Source organism: Hyla sarda, unplaced genomic scaffold (genome assembly GCF_029499605.1).
Source record: "Hyla sarda isolate aHylSar1 unplaced genomic scaffold, aHylSar1.hap1 scaffold_565, whole genome shotgun sequence".
NCBI classification, from domain to species: Eukaryota; Metazoa; Chordata; class Amphibia; order Anura; family Hylidae; genus Hyla; species Hyla sarda.
This window is the reverse complement of record NW_026610577.1, coordinates 70,216-88,002: the sequence shown is the minus strand read 5'-3', so window position 1 is coordinate 88,002 and position 17,787 is coordinate 70,216. Positions and strand designations below refer to the sequence as shown.

The window sequence follows — 17,787 nt, the reverse complement described above, 5'->3', positions numbered from 1 at the left end:
ATGGGCCCCTGTCTTGCTGCTTAGCAATAATGGTATGGGTTTAGGTTCTGCTGTGTGTACTGGTGGTTGACTGCCCCCCAGCCCAGAGTGTGCATGGAAAATTGTCTGGCAGCCTCCCTGACAGCAAGCAGTGATAGTGCCCATGAAGGGGACCTTGTTGGGCCCGCCCCTTTCACGGTTATCGCTTCTCGGCCTTTTGGCTAAGATCAAGTGTAGTATCTGTTCTTATCAGTTTAATATCTGATACGTCCCCTATCTGGGGACCATATATTAAATGGATTTTTGAGAACGGGGGCCGATTTCGAAGCTTGCTTCCGTCGCCCTATGCATTGACCCGATATGGCAGTATCTTCGGGTACAGTGCACCACCCCCTTACAGGGTTAAAAAGAAAGATTCCTACTTTCATTGCTACCTGCTTGCTGGCTAGCCAGCTAGCCAGCCCTGTGGGCCTTGCTGCTGCAGCCAAAAAACAAAAGGTGGTGCTGCTGCTGCTGCTTCTGCTGCTTCTGCTTGTGTCTGGCCGCTGTTGGAGCGTCCAGGCACAGGACTTCTGCTGCTGCTGACTAAATGGCCTCCTTAATTGGATCATTTGAGTAGCCAGCACACCTGTGCAGGTAGGGCATGACATGATAGGCAGCTGCCTTGATAGCGGGTGGGTGCTGAATGTTCCTAATTGACAAAATAAGATTAATGCTTATGAAGAAATATAAAATCTCATCCCTTCCCCAATATCGCGCCACACCCCTACCCCTTAATTCCCTGGTTGAACTTGATGGACATATGTCTTTTTTCGACCGTACTAACTATGTAACTATGTAACATAACATGGGGGGGGGGGGTCTCCTGGCTGTTCACACAGGTGTGTCATTGCTGTACATTGACCATGCATTGCTTCTGTGGTATTGCAAAGGCAAAGACAAATGCTTCCAGCCATCCATTGCACTAATGGATTGGTCATCAGCTGGCTGTCTATGTCCCGCATCAATATAGACCAAAGTACAGAGGGTTAGGCTATGCTATTGTGCACCTACCTGATGCATCAGAAGGTGCGAGGCCCTTGCTAAATTCTGTGCACAGACTTTGAGATCTATACTTTAGACTGTATCTAAACCTGCTCCAACATGGACTGACATTCTGGCCTACTTTCAGCCGATGCGACTTGTCTGTCGCTGAACAGTCGCTTTTTATGTATTCAGCACCTATGTATAATGTTGTAAAAATGCTCTAGAAGCTAAAGTCGCAGAAATGTCACACATATTTGGCCTGCAACTTTCTGTGCGACAAATTCAGACAGGAAAAATCAGTATAAATCCTTAGAAAATTATCCCCCAGTGTCTCCATCTGCTGGCGGTATTGAATAAGCATTGCTGCACTGATGGGGTATGCATTAGACGAAAAAAAAGAAGAAAAAGAAGAATAATACGCCCAGAAAAGAGGCGAAAAGGAGAAAAACGTAAAAAAACGTGAAAAAAAAGTAAGAGGAAGAGAAGGGAAAAAAAGGTGGAAATGGGTTTAAAAGTGATTTCGGCGGAGAAATATATATATATATATATATATATATATATATATATATATACGCGCACACACACACATATATATAAACGTATTCTCCGTTGAGATATTGCAGCCGCTGCTGTGTCCAGGCCCAGGAGCCTTAGCACTGTGCTGTGATGTCACTCAATACCACTGACATCACTAGGTGTAAACAACATCTCTCCTTTGCTGTGTATGTGACTATGGAGCTGTTTGGTGATGTCGTCTATTATGGCCTTCATAGAAGCAACAGGAGATTGTTGCATCCATCTAGAACCCTCAGAACTACAGTGCTATGATGTCACTCACTTCCACAGGCCTTGCAGAGTGTAAACAACAACAACCCAGCTTTGTTGTGTATGTAACCATAGGGATTTGTGATGTCACCTAGAACCTTCACAGCAGCGACAGCTTTATGAGGAGCATCAGCACTGCTCTGCCTGAGCAGAACCATCACCGCCATAGGTTGTCAAATAACCCGGATTTAACCCACACAGGTAAGTCCAATGGGGTGCAGGCATGTCCTCTATGCTTACAGCTTCCCGTGGGTGTTGGTTTGATACCGTTTGGGGACAGCCAAGGAGGCATCTGCAGGCAACAAAGGTAGGTGTGTGCTTGTGTGTGTGTTTCCTATGCAGATCCTAAGCCCAGTGTCACATGCAAGTAGGAGGAGTAAGAAGGGTTCCTGGCAAATCCGGGTTATGGATTGCATTTAAAAAGGCCCCGTGGGAGTGCAATGGGCCCCTGTCTTGCTGCTTAGCAATAATGGTATGGGTTTAGGTTCTGCTGTGTGTACTGGTGGTTGACTGCCCCCCAGCCCAGAGTGTGCATGGAAAATTGTCTGGCAGCCTCCCTGACAGCAAGCAGTGATAGTGCCCATGAAGGGGACCTTGTTGGGCCCGCCCCTTTCACGGTTATCGCTTCTCGGCCTTTTGGCTAAGATCAAGTGTAGTATCTGTTCTTATCAGTTTAATATCTGATACGTCCCCTATCTGGGGACCATATATTAAATGGATTTTTGAGAACGGGGGCCGATTTCGAAGCTTGCTTCCGTCGCCCTATGCATTGACCCGATATGGCAGTATCTTCGGGTACAGTGCACCACCCCCTTACAGGGTTAAAAAGAAAGATTCCTACTTTCATTGCTACCTGCTTGCTGGCTAGCCAGCTAGCCAGCCCTGTGGGCCTTGCTGCTGCAGCCAAAAAACAAAAGGTGGTGCTGCTGCTGCTGCTTCTGCTGCTTCTGCTTGTGTCTGGCCGCTGTTGGAGCGTCCAGGCACAGGACTTCTGCTGCTGCTGACTAAATGGCCTCCTTAATTGGATCATTTGAGTAGCCAGCACACCTGTGCAGGTAGGGCATGACATGATAGGCAGCTGCCTTGATAGCGGGTGGGTGCTGAATGTTCCTAATTGACAAAATAAGATTAATGCTTATGAAGAAATATAAAATCTCATCCCTTCCCCAATATCGCGCCACACCCCTACCCCTTAATTCCCTGGTTGAACTTGATGGACATATGTCTTTTTTCGACCGTACTAACTATGTAACTATGTAACATAACATGGGGGGGGGGGGGGGGGTCTCCTGGCTGTTCACACAGGTGTGTCATTGCTGTACATTGACCATGCATTGCTTCTGTGGTATTGCAAAGGCAAAGACAAATGCTTCCAGCCATCCATTGCACTAATGGATTGGTCATCAGCTGGCTGTCTATGTCCCGCATCAATATAGACCAAAGTACAGAGGGTTAGGCTATGCTATTGTGCACCTACCTGATGCATCAGAAGGTGCGAGGCCCTTGCTAAATTCTGTGCACAGACTTTGAGATCTATACTTTAGACTGTATCTAAACCTGCTCCAACATGGACTGACATTCTGGCCTACTTTCAGCCGATGCGACTTGTCTGTCGCTGAACAGTCGCTTTTTATGTATTCAGCACCTATGTATAATGTTGTAAAAATTCTCTAGAAGCTAAAGTCGCAGAAATGTCACACATATTTGGCCTGCAACTTTCTGTGCGACAAATTCAGACAGGAAAAATCAGTATAAATCCTTAGAAAATTATCCCCCAGTGTCTCCATCTGCTGGCGGTATTGAATAAGCATTGCTGCACTGATGGGGTATGCATTAGACGAAAAAAAAGAAGAAAAAGAAGAATAATACGCCCAGAAAAGAGGCGAAAAGGAGAAAAACGTAAAAAAACTTGAAAAAAAAGTAAGAGGAAGAGAAGGGAAAAAAAGGTGGAAATGGGTTTAAAAGTGATTTCGGCGGAGAAATATATATATATATATATATATATATATATATACGCGCACACACACACATATATATAAACGTATTCTCCGTTGAGATATTGCAGCCGCTGCTGTGTCCAGGCCCAGGAGCCTTAGCACTGTGCTGTGATGTCACTCAATACCACTGACATCACTAGGTGTAAACAACATCTCTCCTTTGCTGTGTATGTGACTATGGAGCTGTTTGGTGATGTCGTCTATTATGGCCTTCATAGAAGCAACAGGAGATTGTTGCATCCATCTAGAACCCTCAGAACTACAGTGCTATGATGTCACTCACTTCCACAGGCCTTGCAGAGTGTAAACAACAACAACCCAGCTTTGTTGTGTATGTAACCATAGGGATTTGTGATGTCACCTAGAACCTTCACAGCAGCGACAGCTTTATGAGGAGCATCAGCACTGCTCTGCCTGAGCAGAACCATCACCGCCATAGGTTGTCAAATAACCCGGATTTAACCCACACAGGTAAGTCCAATGCATGTCCTCTATGCTTACAGCTTCCCGTGGGTGTTGGTTTGATACCGTTTGGGGACAGCCAAGGAGGCATCTGCAGGCAACAAAGGTAGGTGTGGTGCTTGTGTGTGTGTTTCCTATGCAGATCCTAAGCCAGTGTCACATGCAAGTAGGAGGAGTAAGAAGGGTTCCTGGCAAATCCGGGTTATGGATTGCATTTAAAAAGGCCCCGTGGGAGTGCAATGGGCCCCTGTCTTGCTGCTTAGCAATAATGGTATGGGTTTAGGTTCTGCTGTGTGTACTGGTGGTTGACTGCCCCCCAGCCCAGAGTGTGCATGGAAAATTGTCTGGCAGCCTCCCTGACAGCAAGCAGTGATAGTGCCCATGAAGGGGACCTTGTTGGGCCCGCCCCTTTCACGGTTATCGCTTCTCGGCCTTTTGGCTAAGATCAAGTGTAGTATCTGTTCTTATCAGTTTAATATCTGATACGTCCCCTATCTGGGGACCATATATTAAATGGATTTTTGAGAACGGGGGCCGATTTCGAAGCTTGCTTCCGTCGCCCTATGCATTGACCCGATATGGCAGTATCTTCGGGTACAGTGCACCACCCCCTTACAGGGTTAAAAAGAAAGATTCCTACTTTCATTGCTACTTGCTTGCTGGCTAGCCAGCTAGCCAGCCCTGTGGGCCTTGCTGCTGCAGCCAAAAAACAAAAGGTGGTGCTGCTGCTGCTGCTTCTGCTGCTTCTGCTTGTGTCTGGCCGCTGTTGGAGCGTCCAGGCACAGGACTTCTGCTGCTGCTGACTAAATGGGCCTCCTTAATTGGATCATTTGAGTAGCCAGCACACCTGTGCAGGTAGGGCATGACATGATAGGCAGCTGCCTTGATAGCGGGTGGGTGCTGAATGTTCCTAATTGACAAAATAAGATTAATGCTTATGAAGAAATATAAAATCTCATCCCTTCCCCAATATCGCGCCACACCCCTACCCCTTAATTCCCTGGTTGAACTTGATGGACATATGTCTTTTTCGACCGTACTAACTATGTAACTATGTAACATAACATGGGGGGGGGGGGGGGGGGGGGTCTCCTGGCTGTTCACACAGGTGTGGTCATTGCTGTACATTGACCATGCATTGCTTCTGTGGTATTGCAAAGGGCAAAGACAAATGCTTCCAGCCATCCATTGCACTAATGGAATTGGTCATCAGCTGGCTGTCTATGTCCCGCATCAATATAGACCAAAGTACAGAGGGTTAGGCTATGCTATTGTGCACCTACCTGATGCATCAGAAGGTGCGAGGCCCTTGCTAAATTCTGTGCACAGACTTTGAGATCTATACTTTAGACTGTATCTAAACCTGCTCCAACATGGACTGACATTCTGGCCTACTTTCAGCCGATGCGACTTGTCTGTCGCTGAACAGTCGCTTTTTATGTATTCAGCACCTATGTATAATGTTGTAAAAATGCTCTAGAAGCTTAAAGTCGCAGAAATGTCACACATATTTGGCCTGCAACTGTCTGTGCGACAAATTCAGACAGGAAAAATCAGTATAAATCCTTAGAAAATTATCCCCCAGTGTCTCCATCTGCTGGCGGTATTGAATAATGCATTGCTGCACTGATGGGGTATGCATTAGACGAAAAAAAAGAAGAAAAAGAAGAATAATACGCCCAGAAAAGAGGCGAAAAGGAGAAAAACGTAAAAAAAACGTGAAAAAAAAGGTAAGAGGAAGAGAAGGGAAAAAAAGGTGGAAATGGGTTTAAAAGTGATTTCGGCGGAGAAATATATATATATATATATATATATATATATTATATATATAATATATACGCGCACACACACACATATATATAAACGTATTCTCCGTTGAGATATTGCAGCCGCTGCTGTGTCCAGGCCCAGGAGCCTTAGCACTGTGCTGTGATGTCACTCAATACCACTGACATCACTAGGTGTAAACAACATCTCTCCTTTGCTGTGTATGTGACTATGGAGCTGTTTGGTGATGTCGTCTATTATGGCCTTCATAGAAGCAACAGGAGATTGTTGCATCCATCTAGAACCCTCAGAACTACAGTGCTATGATGTCACTCACTTCACAGGCCTTGCAGAGTGTAAACAACAACAACCCAGCTTTGTTGTGTATGTAACCATAGGGATTTTGTGATGTCACCTAGAACCTTCACAGCAGCGACAGCTTTATGAGGAGCATCAGCACTGCTCTGCACTGAGCAGAACCATCACCGCCATAGGTTGTCAAATAACCCGGATTTAACCCACACAGGTAAGTCCAATGGGGTGCAGGCATGTCCTCTATGCTTACAGCTTCCCGTGGGTGTTGGTTTGATACCGTTTGGGGACAGCCAAGGAGGCATCTGCAGGCAACAAAGGTAGGTGTGTGCTTGTGTGTGTGTTTCCTATGCAGATCCTAAGCCCAGTGTCACATGCAAGTAGGAGGAGTAAGAAGGGTTCCTGGCAAATCCGGGTTATGGATTGCATTTAAAAAGGCCCCGTGGGAGTGCAATGGGCCCCTGTCTTGCTGCTTAGCAATAATGGTATGGGTTTAGGTTCTGCTGTGTGTACTGGTGGTTGACTGCCCCCCAGCCCAGAGTGTGCATGGAAAATTGTCTGGCAGCCTCCCTGACAGCAAGCAGTGATAGTGCCCATGAAGGGGACCTTGTTGGGCCCGCCCCTTTCACGGTTATCGCTTCTCGGCCTTTTGGCTAAGATCAAGTGTAGTATCTGTTCTTATCAGTTTAATATCTGATACGTCCCCTATCTGGGGACCATATATAAATGGATTTTTGAGAACGGGGGCCGATTTCGAAGCTTGCTTCCGTCGCCCTATGCATTGACCCGATATGGCAGTATCTTCGGGTACAGTGCACCACCCCCTTACAGGGTTAAAAAGAAAGATTCCTACTTTCATTGCTACCTGCTTGCTGGCTAGCCAGCTAGCCAGCCCTGTGGGCCTTGCTGCTGCAGCCAAAAAACAAAAGGTGGTGCTGCTGCTGCTGCTTCTGCTGCTTCTGCTTGTGTCTGGCCGCTGTTGGAGCGTCCAGGCACAGGACTTCTGCTGCTGCTGACTAAATGGCCTCCTTAATTGGATCATTTGAGTAGCCAGCACACCTGTGCAGGTAGGGCATGACATGATAGGCAGCTGCCTTGATAGCGGGTGGGTGCTGAATGTTCCTAATTGACAAAATAAGATTAATGCTTATGAAGAAATATAAAATCTCATCCCTTCCCCAATATCGCGCCACACCCCTACCCCCTTAATTCCCTGGTTGAACTTGATGGACATATGTCTTTTTCGACCGTACTAACTATGTAACTATGTAACATAACATGGGGGGGGGGGGGTCTCCTGGCTGTTCACACAGGTGTGTCATTGCTGTACATTGACCATGCATTGCTTCTGTGGTATTGCAAAGGCAAAGACAAATGCTTCCAGCCATCCATTGCACTAATGGATTGGTCATCAGCTGGCTGTCTATGTCCCGCATCAATATAGACCAAAGTACAGAGGGTTAGGCTATGCTATTGTGCACCTACCTGATGCATCAGAAGGTGCGAGGCCCTTGCTAAATTCTGTGCACAGACTTTGAGATCTATACTTTAGACTGTATCTAAACCTGCTCCAACATGGACTGACATTCTGCCTACTTTCAGCCGATGCGACTTGTCTGTCGCTGAACAGTCGCTTTTTATGTATTCAGCACCTATGTATAATGTTGTAAAAATGCTCTAGAAGCTAAAGTCGCAGAAATGTCACACATATTTGGCCTGCAACTTTCTGTTGCGACAAATTCAGACAGGAAAAATCAGTATAAATCCTTAGAAATTATCCCCCAGTGTCTCCATCTGCTGGCGGTATTGAATAAGCATTGCTGCACTGATGGGGTATGCATTAGACGAAAAAAAAGAAGAAAAAGAAGAATAATACGCCCAGAAAAGAGGCGAAAAGGAGAAAAACGTAAAAAAACGTGAAAAAAAAGTAAGAGGAAGAGAAGGGAAAAAAAGGTGGAAATGGGTTTAAAAGTGATTTCGGCGGAGAAATATATATATATATATATATATATATATATATATATATATACGCGCACACACACACATATATATAAACGTATTCTCCGTTGAGATATTGCAGCCGCTGCTGTGTCCAGGCCCAGGAGCCTTAGCACTGTGCTGTGATGTCACTCAATACCACTGACATCACTAGGTGTAAACAACATCTCTCCTTTGCTGTGTATGTGACTATGGAGCTGTTTGGTGATGTCGTCTATTATGGCCTTCATAGAAGCAACAGGAGATTGTTGCATCCATCTAGAACCCTCAGAACTACAGTGCTATGATGTCACTCACTTCCACAGGCCTTGCAGAGTGTAAACAACAACAACCCAGCTTTGTTGTGTATGTAACCATAGGGATTTGTGATGTCACCTAGAACCTTCACAGCAGCGACAGCTTTATGAGGAGCATCAGCACTGCTCTGCCTGAGCAGAACCATCACCGCCATAGGTTGTCAAATAACCCGGATTTAACCCACACAGGTAAGTCCAATGGGGTGCAGGCATGTCCTCTATGCTTACAGCTTCCCGTGGGTGTTGGTTTGATACCGTTTGGGGACAGCCAAGGAGGCATCTGCAGGCAACAAAGGTAGGTGTGTGCTTGTGTGTGTGTTTCCTATGCAGATCCTAAGCCCAGTGTCACATGCAAGTAGGAGGAGTAAGAAGGGTTCCTGGCAAATCCGGGTTATGGATTGCATTTAAAAAGGCCCCGTGGGAGTGCAATGGGCCCCTGTCTTGCTGCTTAGCAATAATGGTATGGGTTTAGGTTCTGCTGTGTGTACTGGTGGTTGACTGCCCCCCAGCCCAGAGTGTGCATGGAAAATTGTCTGGCAGCCTCCCTGACAGCAAGCAGTGATAGTGCCCATGAAGGGGACCTTGTTGGGCCCGCCCCTTTCACGGTTATCGCTTCTCGGCCTTTTGGCTAAGATCAAGTGTAGTATCTGTTCTTATCAGTTTAATATCTGATACGTCCCCTATCTGGGGACCATATATTAAATGGATTTTTGAGAACGGGGGCCGATTTCGAAGCTTGCTTCCGTCGCCCTATGCATTGACCCGATATGGCAGTATCTTCGGGTACAGTGCACCACCCCCTTACAGGGTTAAAAAGAAAGATTCCTACTTTCATTGCTACCTGCTTGCTGGCTAGCCAGCTAGCCAGCCCTGTGGGCCTTGCTGCTGCAGCCAAAAAACAAAAGGTGGTGCTGCTGCTGCTGCTTCTGCTGCTTCTGCTTGTGTCTGGCCGCTGTTGGAGCGTCCAGGCACAGGACTTCTGCTGCTGCTGACTAAATGGCCTCCTTAATTGGATCATTTGAGTAGCCAGCACACCTGTGCAGGTAGGGCATGACATGATAGGCAGCTGCCTTGATAGCGGGTGGGTGCTGAATGTTCCTAATTGACAAAATAAGATTAATGCTTATGAAGAAATATAAAATCTCATCCCTTCCCCAATATCGCGCCACACCCCTACCCCTTAATTCCCTGGTTGAACTTGATGGACATATGTCTTTTTTCGACCGTACTAACTATGTAACTATGTAACATAACATGGGGGGGGGGGGGGGGGGGGTCTCCTGGCTGTTCACACAGGTGTGTCATTGCTGTACATTGACCATGCATTGCTTCTGTGGTATTGCAAAGGCAAAGACAAATGCTTCCAGCCATCCATTGCACTAATGGATTGGTCATCAGCTGGCTGTCTATGTCCCGCATCAATATAGACCAAAGTACAGAGGGTTAGGCTATGCTATTGTGCACCTACCTGATGCATCAGAAGGTGCGAGGCCCTTGCTAAATTCTGTGCACAGACTTTGAGATCTATACTTTAGACTGTATCTAAACCTGCTCCAACATGGACTGACATTCTGGCCTACTTTCAGCCGATGCGACTTGTCTGTCGCTGAACAGTCGCTTTTTATGTATTCAGCACCTATGTATAATGTTGTAAAAATTCTCTAGAAGCTAAAGTCGCAGAAATGTCACACATATTTGGCCTGCAACTTTCTGTGCGACAAATTCAGACAGGAAAAATCAGTATAAATCCTTAGAAAATTATCCCCCAGTGTCTCCATCTGCTGGCGGTATTGAATAAGCATTGCTGCACTGATGGGGTATGCATTAGACGAAAAAAAAGAAGAAAAAGAAGAATAATACGCCCAGAAAAGAGGCGAAAAGGAGAAAAACGTAAAAAAACGTGAAAAAAAAGTAAGAGGAAGAGAAGGGAAAAAAAGGTGGAAATGGGTTTAAAAGTGATTTCGGCGGAGAAATATATATATATATATATATATATATATATATATATATATATATACGCGCACACACACACATATATATAAACGTATTCTCCGTTGAGATATTGCAGCCGCTGCTGTGTCCAGGCCCAGGAGCCTTAGCACTGTGCTGTGATGTCACTCAATACCACTGACATCACTAGGTGTAAACAACATCTCTCCTTTGCTGTGTATGTGACTATGGAGCTGTTTGGTGATGTCGTCTATTATGGCCTTCATAGAAGCAACAGGAGATTGTTGCATCCATCTAGAACCCTCAGAACTACAGTGCTATGATGTCACTCACTTCCACAGGCCTTGCAGAGTGTAAACAACAACAACCCAGCTTTGTTGTGTATGTAACCATAGGGATTTGTGATGTCACCTAGAACCTTCACAGCAGCGACAGCTTTATGAGGAGCATCAGCACTGCTCTGCCTGAGCAGAACCATCACCGCCATAGGTTGTCAAATAACCCGGATTTAACCCACACAGGTAAGTCCAATGGGGTGCAGGCATGTCCTCTATGCTTACAGCTTCCCGTGGGTGTTGGTTTGATACCGTTTGGGGACAGCCAAGGAGGCATCTGCAGGCAACAAAGGTAGGTGTGTGCTTGTGTGTGTGTTTCCTATGCAGATCCTAAGCCCAGTGTCACATGCAAGTAGGAGGAGTAAGAAGGGTTCCTGGCAAATCCGGGTTATGGATTGCATTTAAAAAGGCCCCGTGGGAGTGCAATGGGCCCCTGTCTTGCTGCTTAGCAATAATGGTATGGGTTTAGGTTCTGCTGTGTGTACTGGTGGTTGACTGCCCCCCAGCCCAGAGTGTGCATGGAAAATTGTCTCAGCCTCCCTGACAGCAAGCAGTGATAGTGCCCATGAAGGGGACCTTGTTGGGCCCGCCCCTTTCACGGTTATCGCTTCTCGGCCTTTTGGCTAAGATCAAGTGTAGTATCTGTTCTTATCAGTTTAATATCTGATACGTCCCCTATCTGGGGACCATATATTAAATGGATTTTTGAGAACGGGGGCCGATTTCGAAGCTTGCTTCCGTCGCCCTATGCATTGACCCGATATGGCAGTATCTTCGGGTACAGTGCACCACCCCCTTACAGGGTTAAAAAGAAAGGATTCCTACTTTCATTGCTACCTGCTTGCTGGCTAGCCAGCTAGCCAGCCCTGTGGGCCTTGCTGCTGCAGCCAAAAAACAAAAGGTGGTGCTGCTGCTGCTGCTTCTGCTGCTTCTGCTTGTGTCTGGCCGCTGTTGGAGCGTCCAGGCACAGGACTTCTGCTGCTGCTGACTAAATGGCCTCCTTAATTGGATCATTTGAGTAGCCAGCACACCTGTGCAGGTAGGGCATGACATGATAGGCAGCTGCCTTGATAGCGGGTGGGTGCTGAATGTTCCTAATTGACAAAATAAGATTAATGCTTATGAAGAAATATAAAATCTCATCCCTTCCCCAATATCGCGCCACACCCCTACCCCTTAATTCCCTGGTTGAACTTGATGGACATATGTCTTTTTTCGACCGTACTAACTATGTAACTATGTAACATAACATGGGGGGGGGGGGTCTCCTGGCTGTTCACACAGGTGTGTCATTGCTGTACATTGACCATGCATTGCTTCTGTGGTATTGCAAAGGCAAAGACAAATGCTTCCAGCCATCCATTGCACTAATGGATTGGTCATCAGCTGGCTGTCTATGTCCCGCATCAATATAGACCAAAGTACAGAGGGTTAGGCTATGCTATTGTGCACCTACCTGATGCATCAGAAGGTGCGAGGCCCTTGCTAAATTCTGTGCACAGACTTTGAGATCTATACTTTAGACTGTATCTAAACCTGCTCCAACATGGACTGACATTCTGGCCTACTTTCAGCCGATGCGACTTGTCTGTCGCTGAACAGTCGCTTTTTATGTATTCAGCACCTATGTATAATGTTGTAAAAATGCTCTAGAAGCTAAAGTCGCAGAAATGTCACACATATTTGGCCTGCAACTTTCTGTGCGACAAATTCAGACAGGAAAAATCAGTATAAATCCTTAGAAAATTATCCCCCAGTGTCTCCATCTGCTGGCGGTATTGAATAAGCATTGCTGCACTGATGGGGTATGCATTAGACGAAAAAAAAGAAGAAAAAGAAGAATAATACGCCCAGAAAAGAGGCGAAAAGGAGAAAAACGTAAAAAAACGTGAAAAAAAAGTAAGAGGAAGAGAAGGGAAAAAAAGGTGGAAATGGTTTAAAAGTGATTTCGGCGGAGAAATATATATATATATATATATATATATATATATATATACGCGCACACACACACATATATATAAACGTATTCTCCGTTGAGATATTGCAGCCGCTGCTGTGTCCAGGCCCAGGAGCCTTAGCACTGTGCTGTGATGTCACTCAATACCACTGACATCACTAGGTGTAAACAACATCTCTCCTTTGCTGTGTATGTGACTATGGAGCTGTTTGGTGATGTCGTCTATTATGGCCTTCATAGAAGCAACAGGAGATTGTTGCATCCATCTAGAACCCTCAGAACTACAGTGCTCTGATGTCACTCACGTTCCACAGGCCTTGCAGAGTGTAAACAACAACAACCCAGCTTTGTTGTGTATGTAACCATAGGGATTTGTGATGTCACCTAGAACCTTCACAGCAGCGACAGCTTTATGAGGAGCATCAGCACTTGCTCTGCCTGAGCAGAACCATCACCGCCATAGGTTGTCAAATAACCCGGATTTAACCCACACAGGTAAGTCCAATGGGGTGCAGGCATGTCCTCTATGCTTACAGCTTCCCGTGGGTGTTGGTTTGATACCGTTTGGGGACAGCCAAGGAGGCATCTGCAGGCAACAAAGGTAGGTGTGTGCTTGTGTGTGTGTTTCCTATGCAGATCCTAAGCCCAGTGTCACATGCAAGTAGGAGGAGTAAGAAGGGTTCCTGGCAAATCCGGGTTATGGATTGCATTTAAAAAGGCCCCGTGGGAGTGCAATGGGCCCCTGTCTTGCTGCTTAGCAATAATGGTATGGGTTTAGGTTCTGCTGTGTGTACTGGTGGTTGACTGCCCCCCAGCCCAGAGTGTGCATGGAAAATTGTCTGGCAGCCTCCCTGACAGCAAGCAGTGATAGTGCCCATGAAGGGGACCTTGTTGGGCCCGCCCCTTTCACGGTTATCGCTTCTCGGCCTTTTGGCTAAGATCAAGTGTAGTATCTGTTCTTATCAGTTTAATATCTGATACGTCCCCTATCTGGGGACCATATATTAAATGGATTTTTGAGAACGGGGGCCGATTTCGAAGCTTGCTTCCGTCGCCCTATGCATTGACCCGATATGGCAGTATCTTCGGGTACAGTGCACCACCCCCTTACAGGGTTAAAAAGAAAGATTCCTACTTTCATTGCTACCTGCTTGCTGGCTAGCCAGCTAGCCAGCCCTGTGGGCCTTGCTGCTGCAGCCAAAAAACAAAAGGTGGTGCTGCTGCTGCTGCTTCTGCTGCTTCTGCTTGTGTCTGGCCGCTGTTGGAGCGTCCAGGCACAGGACTTCTGCTGCTGCTGACTAAATGGCCTCCTTAATTGGATTATTTGAGTAGCCAGCACACCTGTGCAGGTAGGGCATGACATGATAGGCAGCTGCCTTGATAGCGGGTGGGTGCTGAATGTTCCTAATTGACAAAATAAGATTAATGCTTATGAAGAAATATAAAATCTCATCCCTTCCCCAATATCGCGCCACACCCCTACCCCTTAATTCCCTGGTTGAACTTGATGGACATATGTCTTTTTTCGACCGTACTAACTATGTAACTATGTAACATAACATGGGGGGGGGGGGGTCTCCTGGCTGTTCACACAGGTGTGTCATTGCTGTACATTGACCATGCATTGCTTCTGTGGTATTGCAAAGGCAAAGACAAATGCTTCCAGCCATCCATTGCACTAATGGATTGGTCATCAGCTGGCTGTCTATGTCCCGCATCAATATAGACCAAAGTACAGAGGGTTAGGCTATGCTATTGTGCACCTACCTGATGCATCAGAAGGTGCGAGGCCCTTGCTAAATTCTGTGCACAGACTTTGAGATCTATACTTTAGACTGTATCTAAACCTGCTCCAACATGGACTGACATTCTGGCCTACTTTCAGCCGATGCGACTTGTCTGTCGCTGAACAGTCGCTTTTTATGTATTCAGCACCTATGTATAATGTTGTAAAAATGCTCTAGAAGCTAAAGTCGCAGAAATGTCACACATATTTGGCCTGCAACTTTCTGTGCGACAAATTCAGACAGGAAAAATCAGTATAAATCCTTAGAAAATTATCCCCCAGTGTCTCCATCTGCTGGCGGTATTGAATAAGCATTGCTGCACTGATGGGGTATGCATTAGACGAAAAAAAAGAAGAAAAAGAAGAATAATACGCCCAGAAAAGAGGCGAAAAGGAGAAAAACGTAAAAAAACGTGAAAAAAAAGTAAGAGGAAGAGAAGGGAAAAAAAGGTGGAAATGGGTTTAAAAGTGATTTCGGCGGAGAAATATATATATATATATATATATATATATATATATATATATATATACGCGCACACACACACATATATATAAACGTATTCTCCGTTGAGATATTGCAGCCGCTGCTGTGTCCAGGCCCAGGAGCCTTAGCACTGTGCTGTGATGTCACTCAATACCACTGACATCACTAGGTGTAAACAACATCTCTCCTTTGCTGTGTATGTGACTATGGAGCTGTTTGGTGATGTCGTCTATTATGGCCTTCATAGAAGCAACAGGAGATTGTTGCATCCATCTAGAACCCTCAGAACTACAGTGCTATGATGTCACTCACTTCCACAGGCCTTGCAGAGTGTAAACAACAACAACCCAGCTTTGTTGTGTATGTAACCATAGGGATTTGTGATGTCACCTAGAACCTTCACAGCAGCGACAGCTTTATGAGGAGCATCAGCACTGCTCTGCCTGAGCAGAACCATCACCGCCATAGGTTGTCAAATAACCCGGATTTAACCCACACAGGTAAGTCCAATGGGGTGCAGGCATGTCCTCTATGCTTACAGCTTCCCGTGGGTGTTGGTTTGATACCGTTTGGGGACAGCCAAGGAGGCATCTGCAGGCAACAAAGGTAGGTGTGTGCTTGTGTGTGTGTTTCCTATGCAGATCCTAAGCCCAGTGTCACATGCAAGTAGGAGGAGTAAGAAGGGTTCCTGGCAAATCCGGGTTATGGATTGCATTTAAAAAGGCCCCGTGGGAGTGCAATGGGCCCCTGTCTTGCTGCTTAGCAATAATGGTATGGGTTTAGGTTCTGCTGTGTGTACTGGTGGTTGACTGCCCCCCAGCCCAGAGTGTGCATGGAAAATTGTCTGGCAGCCTCCCTGACAGCAAGCAGTGATAGTGCCCATGAAGGGGACCTTGTTGGGCCCGCCCCTTTCACGGTTATCGCTTCTCGGCCTTTTGGCTAAGATCAAGTGTAGTATCTGTTCTTATCAGTTTAATATCTGATACGTCCCCTATCTGGGGACCATATATTAAATGGATTTTTGAGAACGGGGGCCGATTTCGAAGCTTGCTTCCGTCGCCCTATGCATTGACCCGAATATGGCAGTATCTTCGGGTACAGTGCACCACCCCCTTACAGGGTTAAAAAGAAAGATTCCTACTTTCATTGCTACCTGCTTGCTGGCTAGCCAGCTAGCCAGCCCTGTGGGCCTTGCTGCTGCAGCCAAAAAACAAAAGGTGGTGCTGCTGCTGCTGCTTCTGCTGCTTCTGCTTGTGTCTGGCCGCTGTTGGAGCGTCCAGGCACAGGACTTCTGCTGCTGCTGACTAAATGGCCTCCTTAATTGGATCATTTGAGTAGCCAGCACACCTGTGCAGGTAGGGCATGACATGATAGGCAGCTGCCTTGATAGCGGGTGGGTGCTGAATGTTCCTAATTGACAAAATAAGATTAATGCTTATGAAGAAATATAAAATCTCATCCCTTCCCCAATATCGCGCCACACCCCTACCCCTTAATTCCCTGGTTGAACTTGATGGACATATGTCTTTTTTCGACCGTACTAACTATGTAACTATGTAACATAACATGGGGGGGGGGGGGGGGTCTCCTGGCTGTTCACACAGGTGTGTCATTGCTGTACATTGACCATGCATTGCTTCTGTGGTATTGCAAAGGCAAAGACAAATGCTTCCAGCCATCCATTGCACTAATGGATTGGTCATCAGCTGGCTGTCTATGTCCCGCATCAATATAGACCAAAGTACAGAGGGTTAGGCTATGCTATTGTGCACCTACCTGATGCATCAGAAGGTGCGAGGCCCTTGCTAAATTCTGTGCACAGACTTTGAGATCTTTACTTTAGACTGTATCTAAACCTGCTCCAACATGGACTGACATTCTGGCCTACTTTCAGCCGATGCGACTTGTCTGTCGCTGAACAGTCGCTTTTTATGTATTCAGCACCTATGTATAATGTTGTAAAAATGCTCTAGAAGCTAAAGTCGCAGAAATGTCACACATATTTGGCCTGCAACTTTCTGTGCGACAAATTCAGACAGGAAAAATCAGTATAAATCCTTAGAAAATTATCCCCCAGTGTCTCCATCTGCTGGCGGTATTGAATAAGCATTGCTGCACTGATGGGGTATGCATTAGACGAAAAAAAAGAAGAAAAAGAAGAATAATACGCCCAGAAAAGAGGCGAAAAGGAGAAAAACGTAAAAAAACGTGAAAAAAAAGTAAGAGGAAGAGAAGGGAAAAAAAGGTGGAAATGGGTTTAAAAGTGATTTCGGCGGAGAAATATATATATATATATATATATATATATATATATATACGCGCACACACACACATATATATAAACGTATTCTCCGTTGAGATATTGCAGCCGCTGCTGTGTCCAGGCCCAGGAGCCTTAGCACTGTGCTGTGATGTCACTCAATACCACTGACATCACTAGGTGTAAACAACATCTCTCCTTTGCTGTGTATGTGACTATGGAGCTGTTTGGTGATGTCGTCTATTATGGCCTTCATAGAAGCAACAGGAGATTGTTGCATCCATCTAGAACCCTCAGAACTACAGTGCTATGATGTCACTCACTTCCACAGGCCTTGCAGAGTGTAAACAACA

At 46.0% G+C, this 17,787-nt stretch overlaps 8 non-coding genes across 8 annotated transcripts; all 8 read left to right on the top strand.

Moving 5' to 3' along the window:
- The first annotated feature begins 180 nt into the window (after positions 1 to 180).
- LOC130340117 (U2 spliceosomal RNA) lies at positions 181 to 371 on the top strand. Its single transcript, XR_008880315.1, has one exon. It is a non-coding gene; the product is annotated as a U2 spliceosomal RNA (small nuclear RNA).
- Positions 372 to 2,450: 2,079 nt separating this feature from the next.
- LOC130340116 (U2 spliceosomal RNA) lies at positions 2,451 to 2,641 on the top strand. The gene has a single exon (XR_008880314.1). It is a non-coding gene; the product is annotated as a U2 spliceosomal RNA (small nuclear RNA).
- Positions 2,642 to 4,708: 2,067 nt separating this feature from the next.
- LOC130340115 (U2 spliceosomal RNA) lies at positions 4,709 to 4,899 on the top strand. The gene has a single exon (XR_008880313.1). It is a non-coding gene; the product is annotated as a U2 spliceosomal RNA (small nuclear RNA).
- Positions 4,900 to 7,001: 2,102 nt separating this feature from the next.
- LOC130340082 (U2 spliceosomal RNA) lies at positions 7,002 to 7,191 on the top strand. Its single transcript, XR_008880286.1, has one exon. It is a non-coding gene; the product is annotated as a U2 spliceosomal RNA (small nuclear RNA).
- A 2,079-nt stretch (positions 7,192 to 9,270) lies between these two features.
- Positions 9,271 to 9,461, top strand: LOC130340114 (U2 spliceosomal RNA). The gene has a single exon (XR_008880312.1). It is a non-coding gene; the product is annotated as a U2 spliceosomal RNA (small nuclear RNA).
- A 2,089-nt stretch (positions 9,462 to 11,550) lies between these two features.
- LOC130340112 (U2 spliceosomal RNA) lies at positions 11,551 to 11,741 on the top strand. Its single transcript, XR_008880311.1, has one exon. It is a non-coding gene; the product is annotated as a U2 spliceosomal RNA (small nuclear RNA).
- Positions 11,742 to 13,818: 2,077 nt separating this feature from the next.
- On the top strand, positions 13,819 to 14,009 carry LOC130340111 (U2 spliceosomal RNA). The gene has a single exon (XR_008880310.1). It is a non-coding gene; the product is annotated as a U2 spliceosomal RNA (small nuclear RNA).
- Positions 14,010 to 16,093: 2,084 nt separating this feature from the next.
- Positions 16,094 to 16,285, top strand: LOC130340079 (U2 spliceosomal RNA). Its single transcript, XR_008880284.1, has one exon. It is a non-coding gene; the product is annotated as a U2 spliceosomal RNA (small nuclear RNA).
- The last annotated feature ends 1,502 nt before the right edge of the window (positions 16,286 to 17,787 follow it).